Below are 26,591 nucleotides of genomic sequence, written 5' to 3' on the forward strand. Positions count from 1 at the left end.
TCTGACTGGAGTTATTATAAAGTAAAGAAAATCAGGTTGACATCAGAATTCTTGAACACAACGTACAGAGCAGGGGGATTATATTTAAAGAGCTTCAGATTCCATAAAGACAGATGGAAGTATATCTAGATCTAAGTTTACCTGTGAGTAAAGCCAGACTGTTGTATCTCACTTTGTTCTCATTTAACCTTTCTTCCTCCACTTTCTGAATCCAACTTTTCAGGGCTTTTATTACAGACAAAATGCAGCAATGTTTAGTATCAGTCCATAGCCTTTGTTTGTCCTTAAGGATTAAGAGGAAGGTCCATTTCTTCCAAAGGAAAAGCACTGGTGTGACTGGCAGAGCTCCAAACAGCCTTCAATGTCTCCCACCTCCCTGTTATTTAAAGGGAATTCACAAATTTCATTTCAAATGGAATTAAAAGAGAAGTTTATTTTGCTACAAAAACATTTTGAAATCCATGCATAGTTTTTCAAAAGATGCATTTCTCTATGAACTGCTTGAAAACACCTCATATACATGGATATACACAAAAAAAAAAACTTTTGCACAAGAATAAGCTCATCTTTTAATTCCATTTTGCATACACATTTTTGAAGCACCCTTGTATAGGCCCTGCATATCCTTTGGATTATGCCTATGTTGGAGGCTCCCACAATTAGGTTATGTTAAAATATGGATACGATCTGGGTGGGACTAAACTCATCATATGAGCCCTTTAAAAGGTAGTAATTTATGTTCAATGATTAACTTTTAAAAGATGATATCACACGTATTCTCCAACCAGTCACATAAAAGATCAGAGAACTGTGCTCTCATTAGCATAGAATACCCACACTGTGCACTGCCCGACATGGGTAAGAAGGACCGATGTCCCCTATTGACTGAGATTTGTTCCTGACCCACAGCAAGGAGGAAAGCAGATATCTGGAGTCCTGCAACCACAAAGAAATGAGTCCTGCCAACAATCAGTGTGCTCGAGGGAAGACACCAGGTGTAAATGAGAACCGCTGACTTGCCTGGTGTCTTACTTGTATCCTAGAGAAATTCTGAGCAGAGCATCCAGGCACACCACACCAAATACTTGTCCTATGAAGATGTGAAATAAAACATTTACAGTGTTTTAAACCACAAGATATCTGGTAATTTATTGGGCAACAATAGAAAAGCAACACAATTTGAAAGAAAATATCTGACCTCTGAATCTGTGGGATTTTTTTCAGTCTCATGCTTTTCATCCCAAATGGTTTAGACATAGGCTGTTGAGGTTTTGGCACCGGGTTAATTTTTTCTAAAACTTTAGATAGAAGATTCAATCTTAACTGGACATACTTATCATGGTCATGTTTTGCTTAACGAAGAAGACAGGATGTGTTGAGAAATGTGTCCTTAGAGGATTTTGTCATTATGTGAACATAACAAAACGTAGTCACATAGTCCTGATGGTATAAACTTGTGCAGCATGTCGCATTACTGCATACTGCAGGCACCTGCAACTCAATGGAAGCTATCTGTGTATCTAAATATATTTAATGATAGAAAAGGTACAATAAAAATACGGCATAGAAGGCAAAAACAGTAATCTGTTTAGGCACTTATCATGGAGTTTACTCAACTGCAAGTTGCTCTGGGTGAGTCAGTGAGTGTGGAGAGAATGTGAAGTCCCAGGATATCACTGTCCATACTGTAGACTGTTACACACTCTGGACACTTGGGCTACACTAGATTTATAAGAAAATTTCTTTTCAGTGATAACAAATTAGTCTCAGCTTACTACAATTTTTTACTTTATAAATCTTACTTTTCAACTTTTTGACTGTTTCATAATAGTTTTTATCTTTCATTTTATTTATATCTTACTTTTTGAACTTTTTTGTTGTTAAAAACTAAAACACATGTACACACATTAGTCTAGGCCTGCACAGATTCAGGATTGTCAATATCACTGTCTTCCATCTCTGTATGTTATCCCCCGGAAGGCATTAGGGACAGAAATGCACATGGAGATGTCATCTCTGCTATGATTTTGATACCTTTTTCTGGACCATCTACTCAAGGACCTGCTTGAGGCTGTTTTACAGTTAACTTTTTTAAAAAGTAAATAGCAAAACAATGACAAAACTATAATATAGTAAATACCTAAAGTTGTAACATGATTGACATCAATACAATGTATATTGTGCTATATATAATTGTATTGCTATAAGACTACACTTTTAGGGATCATTTCTATAGTTCGCCACTTAATTGTATTGCTATGTTTTTATACTGCTAGCAGTACAGGTTTATTTACATCAGTGTCATCACAAACACACAAATAATATGTTGCCCAGTGATTACACCATCATTTGGCAACAAAAGTTTCTGCTCTAGCAGTCTGTCATTGGCCAAAGTGTTGTAATGCAGTGCATGGAAATGTAGATATTTAAAGACTTTGTGACAACAAAATTTGTTTGATAGACTCCTAACTACCCTAAGAATATACATATGCTCCATTAATGGAAGTTTTTCTGTGAAAGGAACTTCTTTTCATCAAATCATCGAGGTTTTTGCTTGGCTAAGTCAGAATAAGCACTCATTCTACGTATTTCCAGGATTTTGTTTGGTATGAAGCATCCACCAGGCTGGGGGATTGAGCCTTTGGATGGTATCATTCACAGACAGAGAGAAGGAGAGGAAAACCCAGCTCCACATCATTCCATATCACATTTGTGAAAATCAGAAAAGGGGTAAGATAACCCCCAGAGCTGAGGCTGCTTTGTTAAGAGGGATATCCCATCAGACTCCCACATAGAGACTCTGAGAGGAAACCTGATACTGGCAAACACGCAAAGGCACGTTTGTTTGATGAGTATTACTGTGGATAAAGATGTCACAGCCGTCTTTGTGAAGCTGAGTCCGTGGATAGACTGCCGTTTAGAAGTACAACTAAATGGCCTTAAAGGTAAGCCATGTTACAGAACTAGAGAATCATGAACAGAGTTGTCACTGAAGTGTTTATGCACTATCACTTGTCATCAAGTTATGCTTCATTGAAGAATTGGAGTAAAGTTTGCTTCACTGCTATGGTGAATTTTTTTTTAGCACATGTGAAATAAGTATGTGTTGCCTTTATAAATAATGTATGTTTTAAAGCAATTGGTTTTCAATGCCACTTTTCTCAGAGTAATTAACATGCCATAAAATCCACCCTTTCAAAGAACAAAAGACAGGTTGGTGCTGTGTTGCCATAGGTTAAGCCACAACTTGAGACTTCAGCAACCCATACAGGAGCGTCAGTTCAAGTCCTGGCTACACCAATGCCAATCTAGCGTACCTGGGAAGGCACTGGAACATGATCCAAGTAATTAGACACCGATAGAGTTTCTGGCTCCTTTTGGCCTGGATCAGCTCCAGTTGTTGCAACAATTTGGGAAATGAATCAGCAAATAGAAGATCTCTCTTTTTCTCTCTCTCACTCTGCTTTTCAAGTAAACCTTTTCTTTAAAAAAGTATAAAATTCAGTGGCTTTCAGTATACTAACAAAGTTGTATAACCATCATCTCTGTCTAATCTTAGAATAATTTCATCATCCCATAAAGAAAGCCTTTGGCCATTAACAGTCATTCCCTCAGTCTCCCATCACCTCCTCTCCCCAGGCCCCCAAGCTCCTAGAAACCTCTTTCTGTCTTTATAGGTTTTCCTATTCCAAATATGAATTAAATCATGTAATATAGCCTTTTGTGTCTACTTTATTGGTGTATTTTAAAGCTTCATGTGTATTGTGCCTTGAGTCTGCATTTCATTCCATTTCAAAGCAAAATGATGTTCAATTATATAGATATACCACTTTTTGATTATCTAGTAATCAGTTAGTGGATATTTGAGTTGTCATCTATGATAAATAATATTTCTAAGAGCACTCATGCACAAGTTTTATGATTTTATTTTTTATGCTTTTGTTTATACTATGAATAGAATTGTTGGATCATATAGTTTTTGTATGTTTAACATTTTCAGAAACCGCCAAACTTTTTCCAATGTAGCTGAACATTTCAAATCTGACCAGCAATGTATGATATTCCCAAAACTCACATACTCACTAACACATGTTATTGTCTATCTTCTTTAGTCTAGACATCCTAGAAGGTATTAAGTATTACCACATTATGCTTTCATATTTCCTTAATAAAAAGTGATGTTGAGCACACATTCATATGGTTATTGTTTGTATATCTTTTTTTAACCTTTTTTTTTATTTGACAGGCAGAGTTAGACAGTGATAGAGAGAGACTGAGGTCTTCCTTCCGTTGATCACCCCACAAATGGCTGCTACGGCTGGCGTGCTGCACCGATCCGAATCCAGGAGCCAGGTGCTTCTCCTGGTCTTCCATGGGGTGCAGGGCCCAAGCACTTGGGCCATCCTCCACTGCCTTCCCGGGCCACAGCAGAGAGCTGGACTGGAAGAGGAGCAACCGGGACAGAACCTGGTGCCCATATGGGATGCTGGCGCCACAGGCGGAGGATAAACCAAGTGAGCCATGGCGCTGGCCCCTATTGTTTGTATATCTTAAGTGCATAAATGATTACTCTAATTCTTTCTCCATTTACAAACAAGGTCAGTTATATTTTTGTTATTGGGTATAAGGGCTCTTTATATATTAAGGATATAAGTCTCTTATCAAATTAGGAGGGCACTTAAAAAGTTTGTGGAAAGATGGAATTAAAATTAAGTTTATTTGGTAAAAAAAGTGAAATTTATGTAGTTTCTTCATATATATCTTTCAAATAAATAAATAAATCTATATATAGATAGATTTATTTATTTATTTGAAAGGCAGAGTTACAGAGAGGCAGAGGCAGAGAGAGAAAGAGGTCTTCCATGTGCTGGTTCACTCCCCTGATGGCTACAATGACTGGAGCTGTGCCAATTCAAAGCCAGGAGCCAGGAGCTTCTTCCGGGTCTCCCATGCTGGTGCAGGGGCCCAAGAGCTTGGGCCATCTTATACTGCTTTCCCAGGCCATAGCAGAGAGCTGGATCAGAAGTGGAGCAGGCAGGACTCAAACCAGAGCACATATGGGATGTTGGCACTGCAGGCGGCAGCTTTACCCACTACGGCACAGTGCCAGCCCCTAGTTTCTTCTTAATATAAATTTTCCATGAGCATTCTGAAGACCCTGCATATGCTTTGTAAATATTTTCTCCCTCTGTGTAGATCACTTTTTTACTTTCTTGACAATGTCTTTTGAACGATAAAAGTTTTAATTTTGATAATCTACAACGTATATACTTTACTTCATTTTTTGCTAGTGCTTTAGTTGTTGTACCTAAAACACCTTCAACTGGGGCCCAGCACTGTGGCATAGTAGGTTAAGACTTCACCTATGGTGCTGGCATTTCATATGGCACTGCTTTGTGTCTCGGCTCTGCTCTTCTGATCCAACCCTCTGCTAATGGCCTGGGAAAGCAGTGGAAGATGGACCACATGCTTGAGCCCCTGCACCCAAGTGAGAGACATTGAAGAAGCTTTGGGCTCCTGGCTTCAGACTGGCCAATCTCTGGCCATTGCAGCCATCCGGGGAGTGAACCCAAATGAAAAACTCTCTCTCTCTCTCCCTCTGTCTGTAACTCTGCCTGTCAAATAAATAATTTAAGAAAAAAAAAAAAAAGCCTTCGGGGCCAGCGCCGTGGCTCACTTGGTTAATCCTCCGCCTGCAGCGCTGGCATCCCATATGGGCGCCGGTTCTAATCCCGGTTGCTCTTCTTCCAGTCCAGCTCTCTGCTGTGGCCTGGAAAGGCAGTGGAGGATGGCCCAAGTGCTTGGGCGTCTGCACCCGCATGGGAGACCAAGAAGAAGCACCTGGCTCCTGGCTTCGAATCAGTGCAGCGCCGGCCGAGGCGGCCATTTGGGGAGTGAACCAACGAAAGGAGACCTTTCTCTCTGTCTCTGTCTCTCTTTCTCACTGTCTATAACTCTGTCAAATTAAAAAAAAAAAAAAAAAAACTTCAACGAATGGAAGTTCACAAATATTTATACCTTTCCCCTAACGATTTTATAATTTTAGCTTTTACATTTAGGTCTGTAATTCCTTTAACTTTCATATGTAATTCAAAGTATGTGTCCAATTTTAGGTTTTCTTCTTCAGAAATCTATTTGTCATAGCAACAAATGAGACGTCTCAACTTCTTGAAAATTTTTTTTCTTATATTGCCTTATACCATTATATTGCTTTGGCCCTCTTATCAGAAAATAATTCAGCAAAAATATATGGGCTTATTTTTGTGAACCCTTAGTTCTATTTTACTGATGAATATTATGCCAGTAGCAAACTATCTTCATTACACTATCTTTGTAGTAAGTTTTGAAATAGAGAAATATGAGTCCTCCAACTTTGTCCTAGTTCAGCATTGTTTTGACTATTCTGAATCCCTTGCATTTTCATATGAGTTTAGGATGAACTTTTCAACTTCTGCAGAAATGGAAGCTGAGATTTAGATAAGAGGTGCATTAACTGTGTAGAATAATTTAGATACTATTGACATTTTTATGCGAGTCTCACAGTCCATGATCATGGGAAGTCTTTCCACTTATTAGATCTTTACCTTTTTCAATGACGTTTTGTACTTGTCTCAAGTGTTGTATTTTTATTATAAGTGAAATTATTTCTTAATTTCATTTTTAATTGTTCATTACTAGTCAGAGTAATGTGTTTTTAAGACACTATAATTGGTGAATTCTAGGACACTAAATCCATGTAAAAGACATTCTTCAGTGAGCTGGAGCCATAGCTCATTTGGTTAATCCTCTGCCTGCAGCGCCAGCATCCCATATGGGTGCCGGTTCTAATCCCAGTTGCTCCTCTTCCAGTCCAGCTCTCTGCTGTGGCTCCGGAGGGTAGTGGAGGATGGCCCAAGTGCTTAGGCCCCTGCAACCATGTGGGAGACCGGGAGGGGGCACATGGCTCCTTGCTTCTGAGAGGCACAGCACCATGGCGGCCATTTGGGGAGTGAACCAATGGAGGGAGGACCTTTCTCTGTTTCTCTCTCTCTCACTGTCTATAACTCTACCTGTCAAATAATAAAAAGACATTCTTCAAACTATATCAGCAGTTGTGTTACATTTTCAAAGAGATATGTGTCTTTTAGCTCTATTTCTCAGACAAAATACCTCTTAATGGCTAAAAAATATGTATTTTCATAAATATAAATATGAAAATATTTTATGCATTAGTTATTTAGCAGACTAAGATTTATTGACCAGTTCTTATGTGCCAGCACTGTTCTGCTACCCAGGATACATAAGGGGAAAAAAAATGAGACAAAGATCCATGTTTTCTTTGAGCTCACATTCTTATGCCCAGAACTACTACTACATTAAGGAACTTCTCCTTGAAAATATTTTAATCTGATTGAGACAGACAAGAAACTAAAGGCCATTTGCAATGGATACATTTGTTGTACAAATATACTCATACATTTTGTTTATTAATCATTTAATTATGTTTGCTAAGGATTTACAGTATCAAGACCTATGCTGAGTGCTGTTTAAAAAAAAAATTTCCCTTGCCTCAGATGGCTTACATCTTAAACTAGCACTAATACACCTAGATAGGATAGGATAAGCCACCATAAAACACCCTACAATTTTTGGAGATAAAAAAATCATGTACAGATCTATTCAAACTGGTGGTCCAATTAAAGTTGAGATTATATGATTAACATGTGGATTATTGAACATTACATAAGATTTGCATTATAAAAGAGAAACACACTCATATATAATATTTTTAAATAACATTTATTTTATTTACTTGAAAGGCAAAGTGATAGAGAAAGAAAAGAGATCATCCATCCACTGGTTCACACCCAAATGGCTCACAAGAGCCAGGGCTGTTTCAGGCCAAAGCCAGGAGCCCAGAACTCCATCCAGGTCTCTCATATGGATAACAGGAATCCAAGCCCTTGGGCCATGTCCTGCTTTTCACAGGAACATTAGAATAGAGCTGGATCAAAAGTGGAGTAACCAGGACTTGAACCAGTACTCTGATATGGGATTCTATTGTCATAAAGAGTGGTTTAACTCACTCTGCCACAACTCTAGACACACTCATGTGACCTTATGTAAACTGATATCTACACTGATTTAATCTGATATGAACAGGAAGAAGTTAGGAGGAAAGATAATAAGTAGAAGTTGGAAAAATGAGAAGAGGACAATAAAAGAAAAAGATAATTGGAAATGAAAAAAAAAAACAGCCTGGTGTTAAATTGGAAATGGCATAGAAAATTAATTAATTTTAAAAAAATATTATGTAGGATCTCTGTCTTTAATGTGCTGTACACTGTTATTTAATGCTATAACTAGTACTCCAACGGTAGTTTTTTCACTTTGTGTTGCTATATGGGGCAAACTGTTGAAATCTTTACCTAATATATACTAAACTGATCTTCTGTATATAAAGAGAATTGAAAATGAATCTTGATGTGAATGGAAGGGGAGAGGGAGCGGGAAAGGGGAGGGTTGCGGGCGGGAGGGAAGTTATGGGAGGGGGGAAGCCATTGTAACCCATAAGCTGTACTTTGGAAATTTATATTCATTAAATAAAAGTTTAATAAATGAAAAAAAAGAAAAAGATAAGTAAAAGTGTCTGAGGGGTCCATCACAATAGTTCCAAAAAGAATTAAATATCTTGGAATAAATTTAACCATGATGTCAAAGATCTCTAAGACAAAAATACAAAACACTAAAGAAAGAAATAGATGACAACATTAAAAATTGGAAAAATCTTTCATGTTTATGGATTGGAAGAATCAAAATCATCAAAATGTCCATACAACCAAAAGTAATTTACAGATTCAATACGATCCAAATGAATATATCAACAACATTCTTCTCAGATCTAGAAAAAATGAATTCATATGAATTCATATGAAAACACAAGAGATCGTGAATAGCTAAAGCAATATTATATAACTAAAAACAAAGCCAGAGGTATCACAATACCTGATTCCAACACATATTGCAGGGCAATTATAACCAAAATATCCTGGTAATGGCTAAAGACAGACATGTAGAACAATGGAACATAATAGAAAGTCTAGAAATCAATCCACATATCTACACCAACTTTTCTTTGACAAAGAAGTTAAAATCAATCTCTGGAGAAAGGACAGTCTCTTCAACAAATGGTGCTGAAGAAACTGGATCTCCATATGCAGAAGTATGAAAGTAGATGCATACCTCATACCTTACACAAAAATCCACTCAAAATGACTCAAAAACCTAAATCTAGGGGCCAGTGTTGTGGCGTAGCAGGTAAAACCGCTGCCTGCAGTGTCAGCATCCCATTTGGGCACCAGTTTGAGTCCCGACTGTTCCACTTCTGATCCAGCTCTCAGCTATGGCCTGAGAAAACAGAAGATGGCCCAAGTCCTTGGGCCCCTGCAGCGGTGTTGGAGACCTGGAAGAAGCTCCTGGCTCCTGCTTTTGGACTGGCCCAGCTCTGGCTGTGGTGGCCATTTGGGGAGTGAACCAGCAGATGGAAGATCTTTCTCTCTCTCTCTCTCTCTCCCTCCCCTTCTGCCTCTCTGTAATTTTACCTTTCAAATAACAAATAAATCTTTAAAAAGAAAAAAAAAAAACTAAATCTATGACCCAATACCATAAAATTACTAGAGAACATTGGGGAAAATCTGCAAGACATTGGCATAGGCAAAGACTTCTTGGAAAAGACCCCAGAAGAACTGACAAAGCCAAAATTGACAAATGGGATTATGTGAGGCTGAGAAGCCTCTGCACTGCAAAAGAAAGTTAGAAAAAGTGAAGAGGCAACTGACAGAATGGTAGAAAATATTTGCAAGCTACACAACTGATAAAGGGTTAACATCCAGAATGTATAACGAGCTCAAGAAATTCAACAACAACAACACACAATCTAGTTAAAAAATGGTCAAAGACTTGAACAGGTATTTTTCAAGAGAGGCAATCCAAATGGCTAAGTCACTTGAAAAAATGCTCAATATCACTAGCCATCAGGGAAACACAAATCAAAACCATGATGAGGCTTCACCTCACTCCAGTCAGAATGGCTGTTATACAGAAATCAACAAAAAACACATGCTAGCAAGGATGTGGGGAAAAAGGTACCTTAATCCACTGTTGGTGGTAATGTAAACTGGTGAAGCCACTGTGGAAGACAGTATGGAGATACTTCAGAAATCTGAATATAGACCCACCTAATGATCCAGCCATCCTACTCCTGAGAGTTTACCAAAACCAAAAGAAATCAGTATCTGAAAGTTATCTGTGTCCCTTTGTTCATCACAACACAATTCACAATAGCTAAGATATGGAATCACCCCAGATGTCCATCAACTGTTCACTGGATAAATAAATCATAGTATATATACATTGAGGAGTACTAATCAAATGTAAAAAAAAAAAAAAAAAAAAAGGAAGAAAGAAATCCTGTCTTTTGCAACAAGATGGTTACAACTGGAAACTGGTATATTTAGTGAAATAAGCCAGTCCCCAAAAGGCAAATATCATTTGTTTCCATGACCTGAGGTAACAAATAGTAATATAATGTAATGTTCAGGAGTGAAAGGCACATATTGAGATTCAATGACTTTTTGCAGCCCTTGTCTTTTTTGTTGAGGAACAGTTTTTTTGTTTTTTGTTTTTTTCCTTCATACTATTTGTTGAACTCTTTTACTCAGTGTAGGGTTAACTACACAATCATCAACTAAACTGAAAATAGATCTTTGTAAAAATTAAGAGTGCGAATGTGAGAGGCAGAAGGAGGAAGAGTTTGAGGTTGGGTGTGTGTAGGGGGGTAGTATCACCATGTTCTTAAATCTGTACATATGAAATACACGGAAGTTTTGTAACTTCTATAAAAATGTTTAAAAAGTGTATGAAGGGGGAAGGAATGGATGAAAAGAGAAGGAAGAGAGGACAATTAAAGCTTTTTAGTATATTTTGCAGGGCACAGGACTAAACAGTCTATATGAACATTTCCAGTCACAAGAGTCCACTAAGGAAGGCATTATTATTGTTTCTAGTTTGTAGATGAGGTAACTCAGTCCTGGATAGGTTAGCCAACAACATCTAGCATCACATATCTAATACATCATAGAGGCAGATTTTATCCCTGTGTTTATCTGAGTTCAAAGTCCACAGGGCTTTTGGGGAGAGTGGGAGTGAAAAGGAAAATAGTCTTCCCCAAACTTTGGGCAATACATATCAGTGTCAAGAACCTGTGAATTAGCTCATACACCAAAGCCCTCATTTCTTCTACCCCCGGCACCTGGTGCATTGCCAAAAAGCTTGCAAGGGCTAAGTTGTATTTGGAAATAAATGATCAATTGAAAAATATAAGAAATATTTTAGAGATCACAGAGTGTCATCACACATACCAAAATAACCTCAAGGAAAAAAAAAGTGGTGAACACTATGTTGAAACAATGATTGCAAGAAAAATGAAAATGAAGAAAAGACTGATAAATAAAGCAATTGAATAGTCTTTTCATTATCTTAATGGTACCATTATTGATTTTTATCTTTAATTTTATTGAGAGATAATCTTCATTTAAAAATCTGGATCTAGAAGTTCCATTTCCATGGATTTTGACTATTGCATACCCCTGTAACTCCCACAGTCAGGGTAGAGAACAGTTCCATTCCTCCCCAAAAATTCTTTATGTAAGGACATTATTTAACAAACAGCATTTCTTAGTTTTAATGTAGCTAATTTGTGATAAATAGAATTTCTTCTCAGGAACAGAATTTCTTACTATTAACGTAGTCCAATGTATCAATATTTTTCTTTATACTTAGTGAATCGTGTACTCTACTTAAGAAATTTTCTAAATCTTGAAGGCATGGAGAAATGCTCACATATTATTTTCAGAAGCACTATTGTTTTGACACATAAAATGATGCTCCTAAAATCCAACCATCCATCAGCTGTAGAAACTGGATAAGAACAAAGTATGTACACCTATTAGAATGTTTAAAATTAAAAAGATTGATCATTCAAGCATTGTAAATATGCTGGCACTTTCTTAAACAGTTAGCTACATACCTACAATATGACTTAGCTATTCTTCCCCTAGATATTTCCCCCAGAGAAATAAATTCAGCGACTTCCCAAAGGCTTGTGCACAAACGTTTATAGTAGTAGTATTTGTAATAACCAACAAAACTGGAAATAACTCAAATGCCCATTAGCAGGTGAATGGATAAATAAATCTTGGTATATGCATAAAATGGAATATTATCCAGAAATAAAAAGGAATATATTTATTTATTTGAAAGTCAGAGTTATACAGAAGGAGGGAGAGACAAACAGAGCAAGAGAGAGAGAAAGAGAGAGAGATTCCATCTGCTGATTCATTTCCCAGATGTCCACAGCAGCTGGGGCTAGGCCAGGCCAGCCAGGAGCCAGGAGCTTCTTCTACATGCTCCAAGTAGATGCCGGGTCCAAGCACTTGGGCCATCTTCCGGTGCTTTCCCAGGCCATTAGCAGAGAGCTGGATCAGAAGAGGAGCAGCTGGAACTCAAACCAGCACCAATATGGGATGCCAGCACCACAGGAAGTGGCTTAGCTCACTAAACCACAATGCTGGCCCCTATACAATTTTTTAAAATAAGCAAAGTATACTGATAGAAATCACATCAGCAGTTATGTGGGGATGGGGCAGAGCAGGGTGGAAAGAAAGAATTGGAAAAGCCCATTAGAATATTTCCGCTGTTGTTGAATTCATTCATTATCTTGACTGTGGTGATCATTTTATAAAATTACAGTACAAATCAACAAAAAGGTCAAGGGTGAACCTTCCTTTTTGAGACCATTTCCTGAGAGTGACAGTGATGGAAGTCATGTCATGAGGAGAGAAGCACTAATCAATTCCAAATAGTAAATGCAAATCTATGAAGAAATGCTTGAAATAAAACAATAAAAATATAGGATAAGATGCAAAGCTGTACTAGTATTTATTTTAAAAATAAGCACTGGATATACCAAAACAACACAATATAGCAAGTAAAAGCAAATGCTTGAGAATCAGACATTCTTCTCTTCAAATTCTCGCTGGATGACTTACTAGCTGAGATTTAGGAAGGTAATTTAACTCATTTTTCCTCAAGTATAAAGTGGGAATAATACTGCTTAATTCCCAAAACAGTTGTAAGGAGTAAACGGAGATTAAGTAATTAAATAGAGTTTAGCATGAGAAAAAACATCTATTAAGCTCTTTAAAAGTATCAATAATTATTTGATAAAGATGAAAATTAGTTTTGATCGAATGTGGGGGAAAGGCATTTCAGAAGGATTAAGGGAGTTAACAGAATTCACATGTGACTCCCTACCAGAAGACTGCTATTGAGAGATTAAAAAAAACAGCAAATGGAGGGATGCAGGGCTAGAGTGACAAAAGAAACTTGAAGGTCTTCACATAGGGTGGGTTTCTGACTCAAAAGTACTGTGGAGTAGGAGACTAAAGCACTAAATGGAAACCTTTTGGAGAGAAGATCTGAATCTTCATATTTTTTCCCCAAGCCTGTGATTAAAGAGTAAATTGAAATTAAGTCTTTGAAGGAATTAAGGGAAAGAGGACAACAGGGGGTTTAGGGGAGGGAAAGGGGGGAAGGATGGAAGTACTGTTAATTTATTAGAACTATACCTGTTAAATACAGGAAATCAATTCTCTTTATATTAATAAAATTTTTTGGCTGGTAAATAAAACTATTAAAAATAGCATGTACTAGCTCTGTTATGCAATTCTTTTTTTAACTTTTATTTAATAAATATAAATTTCCAAAGTACAGCTTTTGGATTACAGTGGCTTATTCCCCACATAACCTCCCTCCACCTGCAACCACCCCATCTCCCGCTCCCTCTCCCATCCCATTCACATCAAGATTCATTTTCAATTATCTTTATATACAGAAGATCAATTTAGTATATATTAAGTAAAGATTTCAACAGTTTGCACCCACACAGAAACACAAAGTGTAAAGTACTGTTTGAGTACTAGTTATACCATTAATTGACATAGTACAACACATTAAGGACAGAGATCCTACATGGAGAGTAGGTGCACAGTGACTCCTGTTGTTGATTTAACAATTGACAATCTTAGTTTATGGCATCAGTAATCACCCTAGGCTCTTGTCATGAGTTGCCAAGGCTATGGAAGCCTTTTGAGTTCGCTGGCTCCGATCTTATTTAGACAAGGTCATAGTCAAAGTGAAAGTTCTCTCCTCTCTTCAGAGAAGGGTACCTCCTTCTTTGACGGCCCGTTCTTTCTTTTTATTTATTTATTTATTTATTTATTTTTATTATTATTATTTTTTTTGACAGGCAGAGTGGACAGTGAGAGAGACAGAGAGAAAGGTCTTCCTTTTGCCGTTGGTTCACTCTCCAATGGTCGCCGCGGTAGCGCACTGCAGCCAGCGCACCGCACTGATCCGATGGCAGGAGCCAGGTGCTTATCCTGGTCTCCCATGGGGTGCAGGGCCCAAGCACTTGGGCCATCCTCCACTGCACTCCCGGGCCACAGCAGAGAGCTGGCCTGGAAGAGGGGCAACTGGGACAGGATCGGTGCCCCCACCGGGACTGGAACCCGGTGTGCCGGCGCCGCAAGGCGGAGGATTAGCCTAGTGAGCCGCGGCGCTGGCCTTCGGCTCGTTCTTTCTACTGGGATCTCACTCACAGAGATCTTTCATTTAGGTTTTGTTTTTGTGTGTGTTTTTTTTTGTTTGTTTGCTTTTTGTTTTTTTGCCAGAGTATCTTGGCTTTCCATGCCTGAAATACTCTCATGGGCTCTTTAGCCAGATCCAAATGCCTTAAGGGCTGATTCTGAGGCCAGAGTGCTGTTTAGGACATCTGCCCTTCTATGAGTCTGCTGTGTATCCCACTTCCCATGTTGGATCATTCTCTCCTTTTTAATTCTATCAGTTAGTATTATTAGACACTATTCTTGTGATCCCTTTGTCTCTTAATCCTATCATTATGATCAATTATGAACTGAAACTGATCACTTTGACTAGTGAGATGGCATTGGTACATGTCACTTTGATGAGATTGAATTGGAATCCCCTGGCATGTTTCTAGCTGTACCATTAGGGGCAAGTCTGATTGAGCATGTGCCTAACTGTACACTATGAGAAACAATGACTTGATCAGCCCTTGTCCTGACTGTCGAGGAACAACTTAGTACTTTATCCATCTTAGTAATTTTTTTTTATTCTACTTAATACTATTGGTTGAACTCTTTAATTAACACACAATTATTCTTAGGTGTTTAAATTTAACTGAAAAGTGATTCCTGTTAAATATAAGAGTGGGAATAAGAGAGGGAGGAGATGTACAGCTTGGTATATTAATAAAATCTTAAAATATATTAAAAAAAAAAGAGATGTAGTAGACTGAGCCTTACCAAAATGAACCCCTGACTGAACTGAGGTGACCAGCATGAACTGTATTTACCTGTAGAGGACAGGCAGGTCCTCTCGGGCAAAGCAAAAAATATGTATTATGCTTCCTTTATACATAATATCTAGAATGTAATAAAAATATTCCTAGACATACAAAAAAACATGACCATATGACTAATTACCAAGAGATAAAAGCAGAAGTATAACAAGAGATAAACAAACTACTGATAACAACCAAAAATAATCCAAGTTGCCAACAAGATTTTTAGTGCATATGATTAACATATCCAAAATAATAGAGAAAAAAAGAAAAATAAAAAAGATAAAAATAATAATGAAGTTAAAAAAAGAAACTCAAAAATTTTACATATATAAAAAGTTCAGTGAAGAAGAAATAGAGAGATTCAAGCATATAACTAATAGAACTGCTAGAAAAGAACATAATGAAAATGACCAAGAAAGCATATTGAAAAATTAAAAAACTTAGGAATATCCAGTTTGGAGCAAAAAGTGTTTTCAAATCAATAATGCTACCTGAGAATCAAGAAAAAATGATAAATATAATTTTTCACCTATTTATACTGTATCATAAAGTTTAAGGATAAAGAGAAAATCTTCAATGCTATGATGAAATTTCATTTCCAATGAAGGATTAACAAACTAACAGTAACCTAACAGTCACAATATATCTCTGAAATCAAAAGAACAAGTGCATCTGAATGCAAAGGAAAATTTATGACCCCTTAGATACCAAGCGTACTTTTATTCATGAAGGAGGACACAATAATGAGATTTTGAGATATACCAAGAATTATAAAGAATGAATGCAAATAAAAATATGTTCATTTGAACATAAAGCATTGGAAATTAGCATATGTGAGATAATAAAAGACGTTTTAACAAATTACAAAGAATATGTCATAGAAAAAAAGGTAATCAATCATAAGATGATTTAAGCAATTTACAGAGTCAGTGTGATGCCAATGATATTCTTCACAGAACTAGAAAAACAAATGATGCTAAATTCATATGGAAATACAAGAGACCCTGAATAGCTAAAGCAAGTATACAACAAAAACAAAGCCAAAGACATCACAATGCTTAATTTCAAGACATACTACAGTGCAGTTATAATCAAAACAGCCTGGTACTGGCTAAAAACAGACATGTAGAACAATGGAACAGAATAGAAACTCCAGAAATCAATCCACACATCTACACCAACTTATCTTTGACAAAGGAGCTAAAATCAATCTCTAGAGCAAAGACAGTCTCTTTAACAAATTGTGCTGGAGAAACTGGGTTTCCATATTCAGAAGTATGAAACTAGACCCCTACTTTACACCTTACACAAAAATCCACTCAACGTGGATAAAATGCCTTCATCTATGATGCAATACCATCAAATTACTAGAGAACATTGGGGAAAATTAGTGAGATATTGCGCGTCCCTTTCTGTCTCTAAATTGGAAAAGTTCTCTGTAATTATTTCACTAAATAGGTCTTCTAATCCATTCTCTCTTTCTAAACCTTCAAGAACTTCTAAGAACTGTATGTTGGGTCACTTGATAGTATCTCATAAGTCTCCAACACTGTTGTTTTGTTTGTTTGTTTGACAGGCAGAGTGGACAGAGAGAGAGAGAGAGAGAGAGAGAGAGAGAGAAAGGTCTTCCTTTGCCGTTGGTTCACCCTCCAATGGCCGCTGCGGCCTGCGCACTGCGCTGATCCAAAGGCAGGAGCCAGGTGCTTCTCCTGGTCTCCCATGCGGGTGCAGGGCCCAAGCACTTGGGCCGTCCTCCACTGCACTCCCGAGCCATAGCAGAGAGCTGGGCTGGAAGAGGGGCAACCGAGACAGAATCTAGTGCCCCGACCGGGACTAGAACCCAGTGTGCCGGCACCGCAAGGCGGAGGATTAGCCTGTTGAGCCACGGTGCCGGCCCTCCAACACTGTTTTTAAGTTTTCTAATTTCTTCTTGCTTTTTTTGGTCTGAATGTAAGGTTTTCAAAGATTTGTATTCCAGCTCAGATATTCTTTCTTCTGCCTCACCAAGTCTGCTGTTAAGGCTTTCCATCACATTTTTTATTTTATCTATTGAATTATTCATTTCTAATATGTCATTTTGATTTCTTTTTAAAATCTCAATTACATGGGAAATTTTTTCACTCATGTTATGTATTATTTTCTTTAGTTGTGGATTTGCTTCTGATTGCTTTTGAGTAATCCTATGATTAATTTTTTAAATATATTTCTGGCATTTATTCAACCTCTTCATACTCATATTCTAATATTGAAATGCTATTGTCTTCCTTTGGCAGGGTAGGGGGGGGTCACCGTTTATTCCTTTTTTTGTTTCTTGATTTCTGCATTTAATTTTAGGCATTTGTTGACTTGATTACTGTTTTTTTCCTCTGTTGGCTGTTATGCCTCTATGGCTTAGTTGAATGTCTGCACTTTCAGTGAATACCAAGGGATGTGTAGTGGGTCCACACTAGGAAGCTCTCATCAGTGCTCCAGGGTGGGGAGAGTATCCAGGGTAGCAACCATGTTGGTTGTGGTAGATCTCCTCTTGTGAACAGAAGGTGGGGAATGGTCAATTAAATAAATAATAAGATATCTTATTAAATAATTGTACCATAAACAAAATTTAATATTAATTATTGACTAGGAGCAAGTATTTTCATAGCATATAAATAATCTGATGAAGGTTTAGAATACAGAATAAAGAAAACTTACATATGAATAAGAAAATCCTCACAATGCTTGAAAATGGGTAAATTCCAAATGAGCAATTCACAGTATGAAAGAAAATAGGAAAAGATATTTTATCTGAGACAAGTAGAACAATCAAGAGCTACATTGGCATATCACCTTAGATAATTATCATTTCTTTGTGATTGGAACATTCAAAAACCCAACAGTTATTTTTAAATATTCAATTAATTGTCCTCACCCATAACTACCCAGTCATGCAATAGAACATTAGAAATTTTTCTTCCTGTCTAACTGTATCACTGTACCCATTCATCATTCTCTCTCCATCCTTTCCTTTCCCACACTCTCCTATGTCCCAGAAATGTGGACAGTTAAATGTACCAATTAAAAATAAAAATACGGTAAAGTAAAATCCCACTAGTAACAGGAGACCCACTGAATTAATAGCATTACACATCTGGTATAAAACGAATAATTCTGAATTTTCATCCTTAGACATATCACACAGACTTTTGAAATGTTATACTATTCTATACTACCATTTACTTTATGTGAGTAAAATTAGTAACTAAAAGAGAAAAGTAAAATATAGGAGTGTGCAAGTATCACTTTACCCTTTGGGAGAATGTGATATTAATGATGCATAAAATCTAAGCTTCTTTAAAATCTTCAAATATTACTTAAAAATTAAAAACTTAAAATTAACCAGTGTGACAAAGGAAGAAAAATAAGTTACCACTTCACTCATAACAATGTCAAAAAAAATTGAAATACAATAAAAACCACTCCATGAAAGCATGAATCTTTGATTTTTCCTTGCAGTATCTTCAGTACCTTGAGCAGTGGGTGACTCATGGTAATAACTCAATAAACATTCATATAATGAATAAATACTTCATACTGCTAAACACTGGGAAAACTATCTCTCACTTACTCTAAGTGGTCTAAGACATGCAAATACATTAGAAAGTGATCCAATCCTGTTGGAAGGTACACATGCCCCTCAGGCCTGCTCCTCCTCTTCTGTTACACACCCCAGAAGAACTTTCCACCTATGTGGGAGAACACTGCAATATTGTGTCTAATGGGAGATTTGAAGTAAAAATCCTTAATTTTCTCCACCCAATAAAGTGATGAAATAATTATAGTACATCCACATTATGAATGTGTTTCACACATATGCAACAATAAAAATGAATGAAATAATACTTTACATAGCATAGATTACTATGGGTATAGATATAAGAAAAAAACTAACTTACAAAAAGATGTAACCAGCATGATATGACTTATATAACATGAAAATAGTACTGCATATTGTTTGAGAAAACATACATGCATTTTATCTGGACTAAAATAAGCATGGGGGTTTTAATTTGCCAGGTTCGGGATAGTAATTGCTTTTGTCAGGGGAGTCAAGAGGTAAGGGAGTGAACCTAAATCTCTACTACTACACACATCATGGACAATTTTGCTTCTTTAAATAAAAGATTTAAATCAAGTAAGTCAAAATACTAACATTTGTTGAAGTCCACTGAGTAGTAAGTACATGAATGTTCTTCATTCTCTATGTTTTCTGTATGTTTGAAATATTCAAATACATGGGAAAAAAAAATCCAAGAAAGAGATTTTTCTTGCTGATGAGGCAGGTGGGGGCAGTATCTCCTAAACAGGGAGGCACTATGTGCTGAGTGACAGGGCTTGAAGTGAAAGCAGGGCGAGAAGAACAAGAATTGTAGGCAATGGTTCATGGAACATCCTAAGCTGTCTCAATCTGTATCTAAAAGTGATATCCATACTATGAATGATGCTCGTAAAACAAAAGAACAGCATCTGGAGAGCCGATGGGGTTGCCATAGACACAAAACAGCCAAGACGCTTCAGAAAAGACGCCTGTGATTTCAACATGTATCTAACTGACAAACTGTAAAAGTTTTCAAAAGAAAGCTAGCACTGATAATGCTGTTCTGAACGTAAAATTAAGAAATGTTAGTACCACTAGAGAGAGGATGCTGTCATTAGGACAAAAAAATGAGTAACTTTCCTAAGAGCCACATGGAACGTTAAGGACCTAGTCAGCATAAGCACCCAGTCTTTTCATCTCCTTCCCTCCCACCCAGGGAAATCTGTGTGTCTGTAGCCAGATGAAGATTTAAACTCTGGCTGGCCTTGCCTCTGCCCCCATCAAACCAGAGCTCACTGAACTGTTTGATTGCCAGTAGCTTCTTTGGTTTTTAAACTAGTTAAATATGATGAAAATCTGTGCACAAACTTGCAAATGAATCACAAAGAGACAAAGGCCTTTGAAATGGACATTTCAAATCAGCTAAGTAGGCGAAGGAGCCCACAAGTAATTGTTCGCATTTCACGGGGACTTGGCTTTTCATGAATTCATCTCAGTGTCATCTTTCATACACATTACGGTGTCGGTTCATTAAAATTCCTGATGCAGCTCTGAACCTGGTCAGACTGAAATGGGGCTGACAAACCTCATGTCTGCCGCACAGATAACCAGACCTTATGAAGGTGAAATTAGTTTTCAGGAGCTGTACTGCTCACTTGATTGATTCCGTCTTAGAAGTCATATGACTTAATGGTTCCTGCCTGGGCTGCCTCTGTCATGCAAACATGACCCGATAACACATTGTCAGGCGCGCTCCAGAGAGCTAACAGCAATCTAACATCTTTCTACTGAGTGTGAAGTTCCATCTGAAATGTGCATATTTGATAAGCAGCTCGTCTTCTCTCTGTCCTTTTCATTTTCAGGAAGTTAATCTTCTCTGCTCCAGTGAGTGCAATGGAGAGAAGAGGTAGGCAGACATGCCGCAGGTGGCCCCAAACTCTGGCACATGGGAGGGCTTGCTGTCTAGAGGCCAACTTGTCTGGACATCACTTCCAAGAGGCAGCGAGGCAAGGAGTGACGATACAGGTCTGCATTGTGCTCAGGAGAGCCAGCATTTCCGAGGGCTCAGGGGAGGAAAATTAAATCATTGAGTTTCATTACTGAGTGTTATTTGACTTCGCTGTCAAGGATTTTATATTTAACCATCTCTCCACCGTGACAAAACTCGGTATTGTATGTCCAATCTGAGATATCAAGTGTTTCCCTCTGAATTAAAGGTGGCTGAATCACAGAACTTAAACACCAGATGACACACGGAGGACCCCCTAGTGTAGCCACATTTTGTAAATGAGCAAGTCTAAGCCCAGAGACTCTAAGTGCCTCATTGAGTCACAGAGCTATATCAGTGGTAGATGCACAACTAAGAATGAGATCTCCAGATTCAGTCTTGCTCTCCCAGCAATCTGCTGCACCACCTCTCACTCAGAAATCTTAACAGAGATTCCAAGCAGGTCAACATTTGGATCCAGTGCAACAGCTTCTCATGTCTGATCCAAGCTTCTAATTCGCTCATATGGTATCATTATTTTTAATTGAATTTTACAAATGAAAAAGTGTGAGCACAGACATTATACCATTTCCCTTCACACAAACACACAAAATGTTTATGAGCAAAGCATGGCAGGCAGCATTCTCATTTCACTGGTCAAGAAATCAAAAATCACAAACGATAGGGAACTTGCATGAGGTCACCCAGAATGTATGTGACAGAGTTGGTTTGCGATAACCAAACAAATGGAAGACCCAATAACCCAAGAATTAGAGTATCCAATATTGAAGGGTGGTCAAGTTCACCAATGTAGCTGGAATGGAGAGTAAAGGTTTTTCCATTTGTGACATCTGTTCTGTTTGGGAGCCGAGGTGACAGACTTGTATGTTTGCTGTGCCTCACAGGGTACAGAGAAGCCCAGCACATTACCTCACATGTCACAAGTGCAAATCTAAACCTGGTCACACTGATAGTGTGTCCCAGTTCACCTCTCTTAAAAAAAATTTTTTTTTGAAGGGCAGAGTTACAGAGAGGCAGAGAGAGAGAGAGAGAGAGAGAGAGAGAGTCTTCTATCTGCTGGTTCACTCCCCAATTGGTTGCAGGTGCAGAGGCCCAAGGACTTGGGCCATCTTCTACTGCTTTCCCAGGCCATAGCAGAGAGCGAGATCGGAAGTGGAGCAGCTGAGACTCAAACCAGTGGCCATATGGGGTGCTGGCACTGCAGGCAGCAGCTTTACCCACTACACCACAGTGCCACCCCTTCCCCTCTCTTTTTAATAAGAGGAATTGTGCTTTATTGGCTCTCTTTTCACAACATATTTGAGAAATTTCCTCTGGGTTGAAATGCTCATTTGAGTTCCCTTAAAATCCTCTAGATGCATTTTTCAGATCAGCCACTAGATGCCCAGAAACCAAAATAAAAACTCTAGCAACCTTTCTGCAGAAAACTCAATGGTTTTGTGATTTAACAAAGATAGAACATTTCAACTATACCATTAACAGGCCTGAGAAAGGTTTTTGTGTATTCATGGAATAGATAGATAGATAGACAGACAGAGAGATAATAGATAAATAGACCAAGCAATGCAATTACAGATTGTGGAAAAGAGTTCGTAAGTTGGGACCGGTGCTGTGGCGTAGTGGGTGAACACCCTGGACTGAAGTACCAGCATCCCATTTGAGCGCCAGTTTAAGACCTGGCTGCTCCACTTCCAATCCGGCTCTCTGCTGTGCCCTGCAAAGGCAGTAGAAGATGGCCCGGGTCCTTGGACCCCTGCACCCCCGTGGGAAACCTGGAAGAAGCTCCTGGCTCCTGGCTTCGTATCGGTGCAGCTCCAGCCGTTGCAGCCAACTGAGGAGTGAATCAGCAGATGGAAGACCTCTCTCTGCCTCTCCTTCTCTCTCTGTGTAACTCTGACTTTCAAATAAATAAATAAATAAATCTTTTTTAAGAAGGAAGGAAGGAAGGAAGGAAGGAAGGAAGGAAGGAAGGAAGGAAAGAAAGAAAGAAAGAAAAGAGTTCTTAAATCAAGAATGTTTGGACAATAAAAGCTCAGAAACTGTCAATAGCTTACTGATGATAAAGAGTAGGAGAAAAAGTATAGATTTTCCCTTACAATTTGGTAACCAAACTTTGACTTTCATGACCCCATGAAAACTTGTCCTCCCAGTATAACTGCTCAATTCATCTGCAGCAGCACCCAGAGCACCATGGTCAGAACTCCAGCAGAAGCCAAGGTGGCTAACAAGGACCTTGAAGAATCCTTGATATCAATAGCATTACCATCATTATTTTATGCTCAGCATCCCTTTGATTCGAATTTTCAGTCTCGGTTCATTTAGAAGATAAATAAGTTCTCTTCTGGCTACCTCTTATGTGGGATGTGGGCAATCTTAGAAACCTGCTCCACAAATGCCCACAATAGGCAGGGCTGAGTCAAGCCAAAGTGAGAACCTGGAACTGAATCCAGATCTCCTCCATGGTTGGCAGGGACTTAAGCCATCACCTGCTGCCTTCCAGCTGATACCTGGCTCTATAATTTGTATTGCCTGCTGTAGTAGCAGGAAGCTGAAATCAGAAGCAGAGCTAGGACACAAATCTAGTCACTAAAATATGGAATGTAGATCACCCAAGTTGTGATTTAACCACTGTGACAAATGCCAGCCCCTAGATAAATTAAAATCATCCGAGCAAGCTCACACTCACCCCAGGGTCTTTGACTCAAGATGCTTTCCCAGGGCCAGCACTGTGGTGCAGTAGCTTAATCCTCTGCCTGTGGTGCTGGCATCCCATATGGGTGCCAGTTCAAGTCTGGACTGCTCCTCTTCTGATCCAGCTCTCTGCTATGGCCTGGGAGAGCAGTGGAAGATGGCCCAAGTCCTAGGGTCCCTGCACTCATATGGGAGAACTGGAAGACACTTCTGGCTCCTGGCTTCAGAGTCTGCCCAGCTCTGGAAATTTGGGGAGTAAACAGCAGATGGAATACCTTTCTCTCTGTCTCTCCCTCCCACTGTCTATAACTCTACCTCTTAATAAATCAATAATTTTTTTTAAAAAAAGATGATTTCCTGCCTCTTTCCCAACTTGCCTCCTAATGGCCAGAGACACCCAACCTTCTTCCACAGGAAAATGTCTCCATGCTTTGTGTTCAGGCCAAACTTCCTCCTTGGCCCAAGGAAAGGGACAAATTCATTTAAAGTCTTTGTGCTAAGACTTGCCACAGCAAGACTTTCTTCCTTGCTCTGGAAATTACTGATTCGTAGTGGGGGAGAAGCCATTTCTTCTGCAGGTGACCTACACATTCACCCAGTTTCTGACCCAGCTATTTTGCAACAAGCAATTAAAAGTTGAGAAGACACAGGGCTGGTGCTGTGGTGCAGTAGGTTGGTCCTCCACCTGCAGCTTTGGCATCCCATATGGGTACCAGTTCATGTCCCAGCTGCTCCTCTTCCAATCCAGCTCTCTGCTATGGCATGGAAAGGCAGTAGAGGATGGCCCAAGTGCTTGGGCCCCTGTACCCATGTGGGAGACCCAAAAGAAGCTCCTGGTTCCTGGGTCCTGGTTTCAGATCGGCTCAGCTCCAGCCGTTGTGGCCATTTGGGGAGGAGACCAGCAGACAGAAGACCTTTCTCTCTGTCTTTTCCTCTAACAGTCTGTAACTCTACCTCTCAAATTAATAAATAATATCTTTTTAAAAATGAGATGATATATTTAGATTTTCCCTCTGCAACCTAGTGTAAGAAAGAACTTTCTAATGGTTGAAACTGAGTGATAGTGAAATGTGCATAGTTCAAAGTAGTGAGCACCCTCATCACTGAAGGGATCTGTGATGGGCTGTGAAATATCTGCGCACACCGCTGGGGAAATGACCTTCTGAATTAGGGACCATTAACCCCAAAAACTTCATTCCCCTTCCAATTCTATGTTTCCATTGTGAAAAGGGAAAATTACATTGGAATCTACATTTTCAGATCTTAATTGGCTTTATTAGTGATTCTGAAATCAGGCAACAGTCTACATGAAAAGTGGTTAGAATGCCCCAGCCCATCACATGGGCATGTTTATAACCAGAGAAAACAAGGTAAATCTCAAAAAATGGAAGCGAGGTAGACAGACAACCATCTGTCTTATTTGAACATTGTTTGAACTGTTGACCTTTTGTGATTGACTGGGATTCAGTTACTTATTATAAGAGAAGACAACAGACTATTTAACATCGAAGTAGGCTGAATTTCACTATGCTTGAGAAAGTTTTAGGCCAAACTTAAAATATGTTTGGAGGGAGTTTAAGGTAAAAATATTTCATTGGATACTAGTATTTTCAGAGACCACATCCTGGAAAGTGTAAAAGGCAGGTGTAGCATTTGGGAATCACATAGATAGTGCTACACACACATAACAAACAAGAGACAAGAATGCTTGTCTCTTTTGGGATGAATGGTCTTCCATCTTTCTTGAGGGTATAAAATTCCCCTGGAGAAGGTATTCTGGGCAGATTTTATCAGCATTTTCCTTTTGGTGAGTGAATTCACCCTGAAAAGTAATTCGTAGCAGTCTTATTTCACAGAAACTGTTGCTTTTAGTCTGATAAGGGATGCCCCAAACTACCCTCCTCCTTTGTTTTGTTAATCTTTGAATCTCAAATATATTTGGCTTAAAATAATCTGGATCCCAAAGCAGAAAATTCGGGGACAGCACAGTCCAATCCTCTTCACCAGCAAGAAAGTTCTAAATCAATGGTCATGAAGATGAAAAGGAGACCAATTTAGAAAGCCTATTGTCAATTTTAGTTGATTCACTGGGGATCAGAATCAGAAATGAGGAGGAACCTAGGTTTATGTTTGAGTAGCTGGCTGGATCTGGGCTGTGGCCTTCACACCTAGATGCACATTAGAATTAATTAAGGCACCTTTTAAAACAAGCAGCCTGAGCCCTTCTACCCCCAGGATTCCTATTAAACAGGTTTGGGATGGGGCCCAGAGAACAATATTTTTTAAAGCTCTCCAGGCAACTATAATGTCTAGCCATTTTGAAGGCTTGTTATCCAGGGGATAAAGGTGATGCCAAGAGACAGGAAACACGGGAAGTTGGAGGCAGATGGCCATCATTGTGTAGAGAGCAGGAGGACATTTGGGGCTTCTCTCTGGTCCTGCTGAGTTGAGGATGTGGCCAACTTTTGTGTCAGTATGGACTACAACGTCTGTGCTATTGTCTCAACGTGTGCCAAAACATTTGCTGAAAAAGCGTGCACTGATGTTTGCTTCCAAATGTGCAGCTCCTTTTAGTGCTAGCAACATGGGTATGGTGTTAGGAGAGAAAACAACCGCAGGGAAAGCATTCTGCAGGACAAGGGCATAAAAAGGGTCAAGGATAAAACAGCAGGAATTCACATCCGAATCCAAAACGATGTGCTGCCTGTGATTTCTGGGAAAAAGCTTCCCCACACCTGGCTAAACTCTTGAGCTAGGGAACTATTGCTGTGCGGAAATCACACTGCATACCCTGGGGCACTAAAGAGATTAATGAATGGTTTTCTGGGGAACCCATCCCACAGTCCAATGAA

Source organism: Lepus europaeus, chromosome 12 (assembly GCF_033115175.1).
Source record: "Lepus europaeus isolate LE1 chromosome 12, mLepTim1.pri, whole genome shotgun sequence".
Classification (NCBI taxonomy): domain Eukaryota; kingdom Metazoa; phylum Chordata; class Mammalia; order Lagomorpha; family Leporidae; genus Lepus; species Lepus europaeus.